Genomic DNA, 13411 nt, shown 5'->3' with positions numbered 1-13411 from the left:
CTTCCTCAGTGGTAGGGAGGCGAGCAGGCCAGAGGTGGATGAACGCAGTGCCCTTGTTTGGGTGTAGGGCCTGATCAGAGCCTGGAGGTACTGAGGTGCCGTTCCCCTCACAGCTCCGTAGGCAAGCACCATGGTCTTGTAGCGGATGCGAGCTTCAACTGGAAGCCAGTGGAGAGAGCGGAGGAGCAGGGTGACGTGAGAGAACTTGGGAAGGTTGAACACCAGACGGGCTGCGGCGTTCTGGATGAGTTGTAGGGGTTTAATGGCACAGGCAGGGAGCCCAGCCAACAGCGAGTTGCAGTAATCCAGACGGGAGATGACAAGTGCCTGGATTAGGACCTGCGCCGTTTCCTGTGTGAGGCAGGGTCGTACTCTGCGGATGTTGTAGAGCATGAACCTACAGGAACGGGCCACCGCCTTGATGTTAGTTGAGAACGACAGGGTGTGTTGTCCAGGATCACGCCAAGGTTCTTAGCGCTCTGGGAGGAGGACACAATGGAGTTGTCAACCGTGATGGCGAGATCATGGAACGGGCAGTCCTTCCCCGGGAGGAAGAGCAGCTCCGTCTTGCCGAGGTTCAGCTTGAGGTGGTGATCCGTCATCCACACTGATATGTCTGCCAGACATGCAGAGATGCGATTCGCCACCTGGTCATCAGAAGGGGGAAAGGAGAAGATTAATTGTGTGTCGTCTGCTTAGCAATGATAGGAGAGACCATGTGAGGTTATGACAGAGCCAAGTGACTTGGTGTATAGCGAGAATAGGAGAGGGCCTAGAACAGAGCCCTGGGGGACACCAGTGGTGAGAGCGCGTGGTGAGGAGACAGATTCTCGCCACGCCACCTGGTAGGAGCGACCTGTCAGGTAGGACGCAATCCAAGCGTGGGCCGCGCCGGAGATGCCCAACTCGGAGAGGGTGGAGAGGAGGATCTGATGGTTCACAGTATCGAATGCAGCCGATAGGTCTAGAAGGATGAGAGCAGAGGAGAGAGAGTTAGCTTTAGCGGTGCGGAGCGCCTCCGTGATACAGAGAAGAGCAGTCTCAGTTGAATGACTAGTCTTGAAACCTGACTGATTTGGATCAAGAAGGTCATTCTGAGAGAGATAGCGGGAGAGCTGGCCAAGGACGGCACGTTCAAGAGTTTTGGAGAGAAAAGAAAGAAGGGATACTGGTCTGTAGTTGTTGACATCGGAGGGATCGAGTGTAGGTTTTTTCAGAAGGGGTGCAACTCTCGCTCTCTTGAAGACTGAAGGGACGTAGCCAGCGGTCAGGGATGAGTTGATGAGCAAGGTGAGGTAAGGGAGAAGGTCTCCGAAAATGGTCTGGAGAAGAGAGGAGGGGATAGGGTCAAGCGGGCAGGTTGTTGGGCGGCCGGCCGTCACAAGACGCAAGATTTCATCTGGAGAGAGAGGGGAGAAAGAGGTCAGAGCACAGGGTAGGGCATTGTGAGCAGAACCAGCGGTGTCGTTTGACTTAGCAAACGAGGATCGGATGTCGTCGACCTTCTTTTCAAAATGGTTGACGAAGTCATCTGCAGAGAGGGAGGAGTGGGGGAGGGGGAGGAGGATTCAGGAGGGAGGAGAAGGTGGCAAAGAGCTTCCTAGGGTTAGAGGCAGAAGCTTGGAATTTAGAGTGGTAGAAAGTGGCTTTAGCAGCAGAGACAGAAGAGGAAAATGTAGAGAGGAGGGAGCGAAAGGATGCCAGGTCCGCAGGGAGGCGAGTTTTCCTCCATTTCCGCTCGACTGCCCGGAGCCCTGTTCTGTGAGCTCGCAATGAGTCGTCGAGCCACGGAGCGGGAGGGGAGGACCGAGCCGGCCTGGAGGATAAGGGGCATAGAGAGTCAAAGGATGCAGAAAGGGAGGAGAGGAGGGTTGAGGAGGCAGAATCAGGAGATAGGTTGGAGAAGGTTTGAGCAGGTTTGAGCAGAGGGAAGAGATGATAGGATGGAAGAGGAGAGAGTAGCGGGGGAGAGAGAGCGAAGGTTAGGACGGCGCGATACCATCCGAGTAGGGGCAGTGTGGGAAGTGTTGGATGAGAGCGAGAGGGAAAAGGATACAAGGTAGTGGTCGGAGACTTGGAGGGGAGTTGCAATGAGGTTAGTGGAAGAACAGCATCTAGTAAAGATGAGGTCGAGCGTATTGCCTGCCTTGTGAGTAGGGGGAAGGTGAGAGGGTGAGGTCAAAAGAGGAGAGGAGTGGAAAGAAGGAGGCAGAGAGGAATGAGTCAAAGGTAGACGTGGGGAGGTTAAAGTCGCCCAGAACTGTGAGAGGTGAGCCGTCCTCAGGAAAGGAGCTTATCAAGGCATCAAGCTCATTGATGAACTCTCCGAGGGGACCTGGAGGGCGATAAATGATAAGGATGTTAAGCTTGAAAGGGCTGGTAACTGTGACAGCATGAAATTCAAAGGAGGCGATAGACAGATGGGTAAGGGGAGAAAGAGAGAATGACCAATTGGGAGAGATGAGGATCCCGGTGCCACCACCCCGCTGACCAGAAGCTCTCGGGGTGTGAATTAATAATTAATTAATAATTAATCTAGTAGTGAAAGCATAAGCTATAGCTAGCTAGCACTGCAGTGCATAAAATGTCCTCAAATGTGGTGAGTAGTTGTCTCAATGAGAGAAAGACAATAGTTTAACAGTTTTCAACAAATGAATTACAGGAGAAGCAAGAAAGAGAGAGATTTTGGATTTTTTTCCACTTTCAGCTTCACTTAGCTAACAAATGCACCTGGCTAGTTTAGGCTACTCAAACACAGAGAGGGATACAGAGGGATACTATGTTAGCTAGCTGGCTATGACTACCCGACACAACACTGGAACTCTTCCAAGTCAAGGTAAGATTTTGGTTTTATTAATTTATTGCCACCAGGGGCCCGCTAGTGTAACTACTAAACTGCTTACTGACTACACTGTAATGTTACTGTATGATTGTAGCTGGTTTACTAACGCATTAGTTAAACTAGCTATGTTGACTAGGACATTACTTTAGCTAATATGGGGACAAAGATATAGGCAGTGTGCATCAGTTTTGATATGATTTGGTTGGAAATGTTTTTTCACATGGTCACATACAGCTTATGTGTTCAGCATTGTCCACAAATGAAGGGAAAAGGTGAGAGGAAGAGAGTGCATTGATGTGAGAAGGAATACAACGTGGCTGCTATGAAAGTGAACTGTGCTTACTGGTGATAAGGGTTGTATTCCGTTGATTCTATTGAAAAACATTTCTCATTCATAGGCTAGGTCATAGCTAGGAATGCTCTAGTATACACTGTACTGGGAGTCCTGAAAGGCCTTGCTGCAAACCAGATGGGATGGCGTATCGCTGCAGAATGCTGTGTTAGCCATGCTGGTTAAGTGTGCCTTGAATTCAAAATAAATAACAGACAGTGTCACCACCACCAAAGCAACCCCACACCATCACACCTCTTCCTCCATGCTTCACGGTGGGAACCACACATGCAGAGATCATCTGTTCACACTCTGCATCTCACAAAGACATGGCAGTTGGAACCAAAATTCTCCAATTTGGACTCATCAGACCAAAGGACAGATTTCCACCAGTCTAATGTCTGTTGCTCGTGTTTCTTGGCCCAAGCAAGTATCTTCTTCTTATTGGTGTCCTTAGTAGTGGTTTCTTTGCAGCAATTCGACCATGAAGGCCTGATTCACGCACGTCTCCTCTGAACAGTTGATGTTGAGATGTGTCTGTTACTTGAACTCTGCGAAGCATTTATTTGGACTGCAATCCGAGGTGCAGTTAACTCTAATGAATGTTTCCTTTGCAGCAGAGTTTTAAAAAAACATTTTTTTACTAGGCAAGTCAGTTAAGAACAAATTCTTATGAACAATGACGGCCTACCCTGGCCAAACCCTAATCCGGACGACGCTGGGCCAATTGTGCACCGCCCTCCCAATCACGGCCAGTGATGCACCCTGGAATCCAACCAGGGTCTGTAGTGACGCCTCCAGCACTGAGATGCAGTGCATTAGACCGCTACCCGACTCAGGAGCCCAAGAGGTAACTCTGGGTCGTGCTTTCCTGTAGCGGTCCTCATGAGAGCCAGTTTCATCATAACGCTTGATTGTTTTTGCGACTGCACATTTTCTGGAGTGACTGACCTTCATGTCTTAAAGTAATGATGGGCTGTAGTTTCTTTTTGCTGATTTGAGCTGTTCTTGCTGTAATATGGACTTGGTCTTTTAGAAAATAGGGCTTTCTTCTGTATACCACCCCTACCTTGTCACAACCCAACTGATTGGCTCAAATATATTAAGAAGGAAAGAAATTCCACAAATGAACTTTTAACAAGGCACACCTGTTCATTGAAATGCATTCCAGGTGACTACCTCATGAAGCTGGTTGAGAGAATGCCATGAGTGTGCAAAGCTGTCATCAAGGCAAAGGGTGGCTACTTCGAATAATCTCAAATATCAAATGTATTATATTTTGATTTGTTTAACACTTTCTTGGTTACTACATGATTCCAGCGACAGTCCCCGGTCCGGAGCCTCCAGCGACGGCCTCCGATCCGGAGCCTCCAGCGACGACCTCCTGTCCGGAGACTCCAGCGACGGTCCCCAGTCCGGAGCCTGCAACGAGGGCCCCCAATCCAGGGACAGCAACAAGGGTCCCCAGTCCGGGGCCTGCAGTGAGGGTCCCCAGTCCAGAGGCGCCACCAAAGTGGGGGGAGCCAGAGGTGGAGCAGGGTCTGCGTCCCGCACCGGAGCCGCCACCAAAGTAGATGCCCACCCGGACCCTCCCCTATAGATTCAGGTTTTGCGGCCGGAGTCCGCACCTTTGGGGGGTGCGCCTTTGGGGGTCACGCCCTGGCCATAGAGAGGCTTTTATTCTCTATTTTGGTTAGTACAGGGTGTGACTAGGGGGGGCATTCAAGTTTCTTTAATTCTATGTTTTCTGTTTCTATGTTTTGGCCGGGTATGGTTCTCAATCAGGGACAGCTGTCTATCGTTTTCTCTGATTGGGAATCATACTTAGGCAGCCAGTTTTTCCACCTTAGTTGTGGGTAGTTGTCTGTGTTAGTGGCCTGTATAGCCCTAGTCAGATTCACGTTTGTTTTTGGTGTTTCTTGTTTTGTTGGCAACATTCTTAATAAAGGATAATGAACGCTCACCACGCTGCACATTGGTCCGGTCATTTTCAAGATGACGTTCGTGACACTTGAATTTATTTTAATGTGTCGATATGTCTATATTGTAAATGTTTTGCCGCCAAACTGGTGACTGTAGTGAAAAAGTAATTAGTTGGAAGAGTAACAGAGTTAATTGAATATAATTCCATTATTGATTAGATCCTTTTTTTCATTAATTAGGCTATTTTCTCTTTCACTATATGATCTATCTACTAGAAACTCAGTATGAACACAGATCAAATTTAAAAAACTGTATATATGAATCATTTTTTAAAAGTATAAATTACCAAAGTTACCATACATTGCCATAGATGACCTGTTAATTACCATTATTACCTAAGATGCTGTAATTTTGGCATATTACCAGTAAGTTTGCAATCCTAACCCTGACCTTATTGTTGACTTGTTTGGCCTATCTCAATGTGACCATTCAGGACCAAGATTCAGGAACCATCACCAGCACAACATAGAGGCACTGAGAGATCAGCTGACCAGAGCTGACCAGACTGAACCAGACTGACCAGACTGAACCTCCCAGACTCAGGACACTAGAGAACGGCCACCAACAGAAGGGAGAAGGGTTCTCTTTCAGCCTCTACTCAGTCATGCCTCTACTGTTGTATGTACACCCTACCAATTAAGTAAATTGCTAACAAGTAGCCCACCAATAAACAGTTCACCCAACCCTTCAATGAGGAAATGCTTCTGAATGTTGCATGTGGATATGAGTCGTTATACAGTAGATTAAGATTCCTTAGAGACCTTGGCTTTGCATGTAAAATCCTAGTGTTTCTGGCATGAAATGGTTTGTATTACAACCTCCATCTCTCCGACAAATAGACAATGACTTGTCACTGTTAATTAATAAAAAATGTTAATATAAAAGTTACATCATTTTACGTTTTAATATGCTGAAGATGTTATATTGTGTCCCAACTCTCATGTACTGTAAATGGTGTACATACATTTAGTCAATCATTTATTTATGTCACAGTGGTTTATTTGCATGTATTACTGTGTTTATGCTTGCCAATTCACCCTTTTGTGAACTGACATACTCTGTATAGAGATGTTTTAATCAAAGTAAATTCCATGTCAAAAGCGTTGTCTCTGCATCATTTTATACTGTATGGTTCAAAAGTCCATAGTTATAAACCAGAGAAAATAGACGACCATTGTGTTTCTATTGACATGATATCTTGTTTGGTGTGCAAACAAAAGGTTAGCTGTTGAAACACAGGTCTCCTGGGGACATGTGGAAACACAAACACCACCCGGCAACGCAGTCTGTCAGCGTTCTATACCCATGGTGCATGGCTTCACACTTGTTCCCATTCAACCCAACCAACTGTGTTTCTGCCTGTCTAACTACACTATGTGTGCATATGCACCTGAATATATCTCTCTCTCTCTCTCTCTCTCTCTCTCTCTCACACGCCTGGCCGCAAAACCTTTACCTGTTTATTTTTATCCTATGAGGGAGTTGGTTCACACATTGAAGAAAGCCCTCCTTGCTGCTCTTTATGCTAATGCAGATATCATTTTCTGTCTATGGCATGTAATGGTGTAAAACACTCTTGTATGAACAGTAAACAGCTGAATGCTCTTGTAAACACTGTACTGGAAGTCTATTTAGTATAAGGAAAGAATGTCCTTGCTGTGAACATAATCAACTCTATCCAGCTCCATCCTGGTTCAGGATTAATGACTGTGTTTTAATACCGTGATCCCTCTATGCCCAAACACGTCTATGACCTTCCCTAGAGAGGTCATACGAGAGATCAAGAGAGATGAGGCAGAAACATAGAGGGAGAGATAGAGGAAGGAAGGAAGGAAGGAAGGAAGGAAGGAAGGAAGGAAGGAAGGAAGGAAGGAAGGAAGGAAGGAAGGAAGGAAGGAAGGAAGGAAGGAAGGAAGGAAAACATATGGGATTTATATGAAAGTTTAGACGGTATGGTTAAAATATTAAAATATATTTCTCATATTTCTTTAACTTTTAGCACCTAGCAACTAACTTCAAAATGATAACCTAGCAACCAACTAACTTCAAAATATATATTTTTAATGATGGCCTTATCCTTCACCTGATACCTCCACCTTTGTCCTCTGTTTTTACCACCATGACACAAACCTGTATCCTCATTGGGAAAAAATAATTATTTATCATTCTTCAAGGTCATCTTTGTGACTGAGGAAATATCCCATGTTTATATGTCAAGCTTATGTTACTGTATATATTAATGTTATACTGGTAACTGCCAAAATAATGGAAACATGTGAGTAAATGAGGGACACAAATCCTATTGAAAGCAGGTGCTTCCACAAAGGTGTAGTCCCTAAGTTAATTAAGCAATTAACATGCCATCATGCTTAGGGTCATGTATAAAAATGCTGGGCAATGCCACCATCCACAGGGCATGAGTGGTCACTAAATGTTTTGATGAGCATGTAAATGATGTAAACCATATGCCATGGCTGTCTAAGTCACCAGATCTCAACCCAATTGAACACTTGTGGGAGATTCTGGAGCAGCACCTTAGACAGCGTTTTACAACCCATCAACAAAATACCAAATGATGGAATTTCGCATGGAATAATGGTGTCGCATCCTTCATAGAGTTCCAGACAATTGTAGAATCTATATCTCATCCGAACTGCGATTACTCACCTCAAACTGGAAGAAGAGATCTTCTTCAATGAGTCGGACGGGAGGGATATACTACTACAGACACCCGACCAGGCCCAGATCCCCGTGATTCGCTGGAGAAGGTAAACTGAGATTTTGTGGAAAAAGATCACAGTGCCTTGCGAGGAGCAGGTGACGAGTGGCTAATATGCCCTTGCCTTCTATCCTGCTAGCTAATGTTCAATCGCTGGAAAATAAATGGGATGAGCTGAAAGCACATAAATCCTACCGGGACATTAAAAACTGTACTATCTTATGTTTCACCGAGTCGTGACTGAACGACGACATTAAGAACATACAGCTGGCGGGTTATACAATCTATTGGCAGGACAGAACAGTAACCTCTGGTAAGACAATGGGTGGGGGCCTATGCAAATATGTGAACAACAGCTGTTGCATGATATCTAAGGAAGTCGCAAGGTTTTGCTCGCCTGAGGTAGAATATGTCATGATAAGCTGTAGTCCACACTATCTACCTAGAGAATTTTCATCAGTATTTTCGTAGCTGTCTACATACCACCACAGGCCGATGCTGGCACTAAAACCATGCTCAATGACCTGTATACCACCATAAGCAAACAGGAAAACGCTCATCCAGAGGCCGTGCTCCTAGTGGCCAGGGACTTTAATGCAGGGAAACTTAAATCAGTTTTACCTAATTTCTATTAGCATGTTAAATGTACAACCAGAGAAAAAAAAATCTAGACCACCTTTCCTCCACACACAGAAAAGTGTACTAAGCTATCCCTCACCCTCTATTTGGCAAATCTGACTGACCACAATTCTGTCCTCCTGATTCCTGCTTACAAGAAAAAATGAAAGCAGGAAGCACCAGTGACTCGGTCTATAAAAAAGTGGTTTGATGAAGCAGATGCTAAACTACAGGACTGTTTTGCTAGCATAGACTGGAATATGTTCCGGGATTCTTCCGATGGCATTGAGGAGTACACCACATCAGTCACTGGCTTTATCAATAAGTGCATCGAGGACGTTGTCCCCACAGTGACTGTACGTACATACTCCAACCAGAAGTCATAGATTACAGCAACATTTTTACTGAGCATTTGCATTGAGCTAAAGGCTAGAGCTGCGGGACTGTATCCCGGAAGCTTACAAGAAATCCGCGATGCCCTCTGACAAACCATCAAACAGGCAAAGCATCAATACAGGATTAAGATCGAATTGTACTACACTAGCTCCGACCCTTGTCAGATGTGGCAGGGCTTGCAAATCATTACAGACTACAAAGGGAAGCACAGCCGAGAGCTGCCTAGTTACACGAGCCTACCAGACGGGCTAAATAACGTCTATACTCGCTGCGAGGCAATTAACACTGAAACATGCATGAGAGCATCAGCTGTTTCAGACGACTGTGTGATCATGCTCTCCGCAGCCGTTGTGAGTAAGACCCTCAAACTGTTCAACATGCACAAGGCCGCAGGGTCAGACGGATTACTAGGATGTGTACTCCAAGCATATGCTGACCAACTGGCAAGTGTCCTCACTGACATTTTCAACCTCTTCCTGTCTGAGTCTGTAATGCCAACATGTTTCAAGCAGACAATCATAGTGTTCTTGGAAATAGGGACTAAGGTAACCTGCCTAAATTACTACTGACCCATGGCACTCACGTCTGTAGCCATAAAATGCTTTGAAAGGCTGGTCATGGCTCACATCAACATCATTATCCCAGAAACCCTACACCCACTCCAATTTTCATATCACGCAAACAGATTCACAGATTATGCAATATCTATTGCACTCCACACTGCCCTTTCACACCTGGACAAAAGGAACACCTATGTGAGAATGTCATTCATTAACTACAGCTCAGCGTTCAACACCATAGTGCCCTTAAAGCTCATCGCTAAGCTAAGGACCCTGGGACTAAACACCTCCCTCTGCAACTGGATCCTGGACTTCCTGACGGGCCACCCCCAGGTGTTATGGTGGAAAATAACTATTTGGTCACCTACAAACAAGCAAGATTTCTGGCTATCACTGACCTGTAACTTCTTCTTTAAGAGGCTCCTCTGTTCTCCACTCGTTACCTGTATTAATGGCACCTGTTTGAACTTGTTATCAGTATAAAAGACACCAGTCCACAACCTCAAACAGTCACACTCCAAACTCCACTATGGCCAAGACCAAAGAGCTGTCAAAGGACACCAGAAACAAAATTGTAGACCTGCACCAGGCTGGGAAGACTGAATCTGCAATAGGTAAGCAGCTAGGTTTGAAGAAATCAACTGTGGGAGCAATTATTAGGAAATAGAAGACATACAAGACCACTGATAATCTCCCTCGATCTGGGGCTCCACACAAGATCTCACACGGTGGGGTCACAATTATCACCAGAACGGTGAGCAAAAATCCCAGAACCACACGGGGGGACCTAGTGAATGACTTGCAGAGAGCTGTGACCAAAGTAACAAAGCCTACCATCAGTAACACACTACGCCGCCAGGGACTCAAATCCTGCAGTGCCAGACGTGTCCCCCTGCTTAAGCCAGTACATGTCCAGACCCGTCTGAAGTTTGCTAGATAGCATTTGGAGGATCCAGAAGAAGATTGGGAGAATGTTATATGGTCAGATGAAACCACAAGAGAACTTTTTGGTAAAAACTCAACTCGTCGTGTTTGGAGGACAAAGAATGCTGAGTTGCATCCACACCATACCTACTCTGAAGCATGGGGGTGGAAACATCGTGCTTTGGGGCTGTTTTTCTGCAAAGGGACCAGGACGACTGATCCGTGTAAAGGAAAGAATGAATGGGGCCATGTATCGTGAGATTTTGAGTGAAAACCTCCTTCCATCAGCAAGGGCATTGAAGATTAAATGTGGCTGGGTCTTTCAGCATGACAATGATCCCAAACACACCGCCCGGGCAACGAAGGAGTGGCTTTGTAAGAAGCATTTCAAGGTCCTGGAGTGGCCTAGCCAGTCTCCAGATCTCAACCCCATAGAACATCTTTGGAGGGAGTTGAAAGTCTGTTGTCCAGCAACAGACCCAAAACATCACTGCTCTAGAGGAGATCTGCATGGAGGAATGGCCCAAAATACCAGCAACAGTGTGTGAAAACCTTGTGAAGACTTACAGAAAATGTTTGACCTCTGTCATTGCCAACAAAGGGTATATAACAAAGTATTGAGATAAACTTTTGTTATTGACCAAATACTTATTTTCCACCATAATTTGCAAATCAATTCATAAAAAATCCTACAATGTGATTTTCTGGATGTTTTTCTCTAATTTTGTCTGTCATAGTTGAAGTGTTCCTATGATGAAAATTACAGGCCTCTCTCATCTTTTTGCTACCCAGACTATTTGCATTGCCCGCCCCCTCCCGGAACGCTGCTGCTACTCTCTGTTTATCTATGCATAGCCAATTTAATAACTATACCTACATGTACATATTACCTCGACACCGTTGCCCCTGCACATTGAAATTGACTCTGTACCGGTACCCCCCGCTATTTTTATTTACTACTGCTCTTTAATGATTTGTTATTATTATCTCTTATTTTCATTAAACTGCATTGTTGGTTAAGGGCTTGTAAGTTAGCATTTCACTGTATTCTGCGCATGTGACAAATACAATTTGTGTTGGTCATCTACATGTCGCTAGCTATACAGCTATCACAGTGAGGTATCTAGCTATAAGTCAACCCTAATCAATCAAATGGATAGGTGTAAACAATTATGGTAACTCCAACTGCCCTTAACTAGGTGACAGAGAGACCCATACAGAAAGAGGTAGAGGAAGAAAGTGACAGAGGGGGAGAGAGTGGTGGAAGAGAGATGGAGAAAGAGAAACAGCAGTGCAAATTTACTTTGCCGAACAAGTTGGAAGACAAGTCTATTACATGAACCTACATGGGAAGGATGGCCAGCCACACAGGAGGGTGATTTTCACTAAGGAGAAGGAGGCCATGCTGACAGAGATGCATGTTGGACATTTTATTATGAAATATATTTGCATTTATTTCTGTTATCAATCAAGGTGAGACTGAACATCAACAAGGTGCAGGATAAGCAGAAGGAGAGCTACCGGAGGAGAATCGAGAAGGGGACCAAGTGCTTCGACATCCGGGCGAATGACTTGGTTTGGTTGAAGGACGAAAGGAAGTCGAGACCTGGGAAACCTTGCTGCTCTTTCGCTCCTAGCTGGGGTCATCATCCGTCAGGGTTGATGAAATTTAAAAAAATCTCATAACCATTTGAATTTGCACACAAAATAACCTGAAGCTAGTTTTAGTTTTCCTAGCATTTTTCTCTTTATGTCTTCATAAGGGTTACCTCGGTGGAAGCCAACTATCTTCTCCAGTTGGAGCAGTTGGACACTTCCAACTGTTCCGTCACACTCCTGGTTAGACTATTTTACAGTTGATCATGCTCAAGCTCTTTTGCAGGTGCAGCATCCAGAAGTAGGAGGCCTCGTGGTGGGCGGCATCGCCATGCTGTCAGCAGTACCAACACTGGCCCAGGGGTTTGTCCAGATAGTCAATCTCAAGGCTAACTACTCCGTCACGGTAAGTAGCCTTCGCTGCCAGGTAGGTACTGTTAAGGAGTATGACTCCAGTGGTCAGAACACAACCCCAGAATTTCTCTCACAACTGACAGTTCAGTTGCCCAGTTCCTTACTGGTCCTTAACCCCTTCTCCCTAACCATTAATCTCTCCTTAACCAAATCAAATTTTTAGGTCAGGTTTGGTATGGAATTGGACATTGGTTTCTAGTTAGTGTTTACATATCTGGAGGTTATAGATTTGTGTATGTAATATGGCAGAAGTCTCCCAGAGTCCAATACACAGCAGGGTTGAGTCATCACCATAGCCTATCCAAGCCCCATCAGGTCAAACCCTACAAAGATAGAGTCGGGTGTTAAAGTCCTTAATTAAAAACAAAATCCTTCTCTCGGCCTATACCTTGACATGGTGAGAGAGCTTCCAAATAAACCAGGCCCATGTTATTGAACCCCTGACTGAGACTGGCTGCCTGTCGAGGACAAGTGGCTGGAAAAACGAGCTGCAGCAGTTGATCGAGCATCTCTTGATTCTGTCTGTTTCCTCTCTCCTCATCCTTTAACTCTTTCTCTTCTCCCCCTCCAGACGAAATTCTGCATGTAGTGACGTCTGATTGCCCAACAATCTGCCCACTCATCCCATCCCCTCCATCTCATTACATTATCTAAACTAAAGCTACTGTTATTGTCATTATCTGCTAATAAAGTTTGCTAGCCATATCACCCTGGGCATATAATATGTGAGATACATAGATGAACTAAAAACCACTAGCACTCAGAACAAAGAGAGCCGCAATGCCTGGACTTTGCAGTCTCCCTCTTCAAATCCCCCTTCCGAGACTGCCTGTTGAGAACAAGTGACAGGGAGAACCTCCCAACCACACAGCAGCCACCTCTTTAGTCCACACACCAGAATGATGTATTTCAGTCTGATTGCCATGTGAGTGTACCCCCAAAAAACCTGTGAAAATAAATGAAATGACACAACTGTTTCAAACAACTATCAAATTTGATGTATTCAAATCTTAAATATTGCCAGGATG

This window comes from Oncorhynchus keta, chromosome 37 (genome assembly GCF_023373465.1).
Source record: "Oncorhynchus keta strain PuntledgeMale-10-30-2019 chromosome 37, Oket_V2, whole genome shotgun sequence".
NCBI classification, from domain to species: domain Eukaryota; kingdom Metazoa; phylum Chordata; class Actinopteri; order Salmoniformes; family Salmonidae; genus Oncorhynchus; species Oncorhynchus keta.
Note: the sequence above shows the minus strand (reverse complement) of the source record.